The following is a 2794-nucleotide window of genomic DNA, read 5'->3' as shown; positions in this document are numbered from 1 at the left end:
TATATAAATACCAATTTGCTTACATGTTGACACAGTAATTGAATTAGATAATACTGGCAAAGGAGCTGACCTCCCAGGAGTTTAAATAACGATAATTTTTTTGCAGCTTTTAGCTGTCGTCGTCACTTGGTTGTCCACATGTAACAAGGAATGTATTTGCTCTATGTGGCAATGAGAGTTGTGTATATGATGGTCTTGAAGCTCACTCCTGTTTACTATTCCAACATTTCTCATTTCAAAATTCAACAACTCACTTGAAGATATGATTAAGAAAATTACTTCTTTAATGCAGTTTGTTTTCAGGATGCCATTGACGGTTACGTTGGTACTTTCTTTAAACTTAAACTTTTCTTATCCTAAGCATTGATTTATATTTTTGGCCATAGTTTAGAAGTAACCAAAGGTTGTCTGTTGATTGTGGATTTTTATATATACATTATATAATTATGTATAAATACACACACGTGGGAATTGAACAATCCCTGCTAATCGAGCCATGGCAAAAATGAAGTACATTGCAAAAAATGAAGTACGTTGCTTACTTTGTTTGCTTTGATCGCCACCTGCTGGCCGAGGACTAGGACATGATCATTACTTCCTTAATTTAAAATATGATGACTCTATTAAAGAGATTCGGTGAATTTTATATGTACGATTCCAGTTGAGCAGGCAGCCAGTTTATAAGATCCAAGCTAAAGTCAAACTTCTTATAAAACCAAATGCCTTTTTTTTCTTCTTTACCAAACTACGGTTGTTTCGGGTATCCAAATGAGTATGAGAATCAGAAGAGGCACCAGAGATCTTTTCCAGCCATTTGTTTTGAAGCAAGGAAACTGAAACTGAGGTCATGAAAAGATTCACTTTCGTGAGCAATGGAAATCAGGTTCTTCCCAAACAAGAATTTTCCTCTTCAATTCTTGTGGCACTGTCACAAGGTTTCTTAACCAGACCCTTTGCAAATTTGGCACCAAATAATTCTTTATTGTAGGAGGCTGTCTTTGCATTGTAGGATGTGCAGTAGCATGGCTGGGCTTCAGCCCATCAGATTGCAGGAATACATCTTAGCTGTGACAGCCAATCTCTAAACGTCGCTAAATGCCCCTGGGGCTCAAAAATCTTGCCCAGTTGAGAATCAGTGCATTTCCATAACCTCTCATAATCTGATACAGGTTTCTGCCAGATGTTAGATTTCTAAATTAAAATACATCCAAACACTATGGTGCAGAGACAATACTGTAATGTAGCTTGTTTATCAAAGAAAAACATAGCCAAAGTTCATCCACAAATCAAGGGGGAATTGAAAAAGAGAAGAACTACAAGAATTTCAGAATTTCTTTTGTTTTATTCTGTTTGGGATTTCTGAATGAACTGAGAAGGAATTGGTGAATTGTGTATAGGGAAGGGAAATCTAATCAGGTTCCTAATAGTTCAAGATAATGCAGCTTAATGTCATTTGGAAAAAACAATAATGGAAGACATTTTTAGAAAGGAAAAACTTAAAAATAGTGTTTTAAATTTTTCTTCCACAACACTGTCATGAAATAAAGCTGTTAAAGGAAAGCATTAGGCATTAGTTACAAACCCAAAATAGCAAGTACAGGCAGGAAAGAAAAGAGAAGTGCAGTAACCTCGGCTTCAGTTGATTTCACAATTTAGATTTCATGTATAGTAAAGCTGTGTAGAATCAGTAACTTCTAGCATCTAATTAACAAAGTAGGAACTCCTTTCTTACTACTATAACATTATTGTGTTGTTCAAAAAGATACACAGTTTCTTTCGTCTTTTGTTTTCTTTCAGACAGCTGTATGTGTAATAGCTTTCTCTTAGGCAGCTTTTTGTGCTTTCAGAGTCAACAGCACTTCACCAGTGATTTTTAAATTAATGATGTGTCGTAGTTTCCTGATGTTTCGATTAGTTCTTAATTAAACTTTTTTCAAAATAAGTCAGCTAAATAGTGGAGCCAAAAAAGAAACTCGAAAACAAATCTGCTGAAAATAAATTCAAATAACAGGACACTAACTTACATTGGCATACCACTTTTCCACTTTTACCACTTTATACGTACAAAATGAATTCACTCATTTATATCTATCAGGCCACTGTGAAAATTAGAATTATCACTTGGACTGATTTTGTGTTACTCAGGAAGAAAAATGTTATTTCAGAAGATGCTTTGAACACCCTAGCGTTAGGGAAGAAGATTATAAGAAATTGGTTTAAAACATTGAGGTTTATTTTGTTTTTGGTGCGGCTTCTTTTTTTTTTTTTTAAGGTTTATCTTTAGTCTACTCAGTAAAGTGAAAAGTTGCTCACGAATGTAGAACAGGATGATTTTAAAACTTTAATTTTTACAAATCTAAACTTTCTAGTTTTGGGTGTCTTTTTTAACTACTTCACAGAGTATTTTCACAAATACTGAATGAGTATTCTTCCACAGCATTATACAAGACACGGTGATGAGCGACACTAGGTTTAAGAAAGTAGTATATCCTTTGGTTAAAATTCCATGCTGATGTCCTCTGATTAGTTTAAATCCTGAGCCTGCACTGAGCTGCACTGGTGACTAATTTACAATGAAAATAACTTATGTAAAATATATTATACTTAAAATACAAAAATGATATTTCACATTGTGTATGGGTTTTGCCTGCATACGTAATTATGATGTCTACTTTCCAAATTACAGTCTGCTGCAAATCCTGAGACTCCCAACTCAACCATCTGCAGAGAGGCCAGCACCCAGTCTTCATCAGCTGCGGCTAGCCAAGGCTGGGTTTTACCAGAAGGCAAAATC

Source organism: Pongo abelii, chromosome Y (genome assembly GCF_028885655.2).
Source record: "Pongo abelii isolate AG06213 chromosome Y, NHGRI_mPonAbe1-v2.0_pri, whole genome shotgun sequence".
In the NCBI taxonomy this organism is placed as follows: domain Eukaryota; kingdom Metazoa; phylum Chordata; class Mammalia; order Primates; family Hominidae; genus Pongo; species Pongo abelii.
This window is presented reverse-complemented; position numbering follows the sequence as displayed.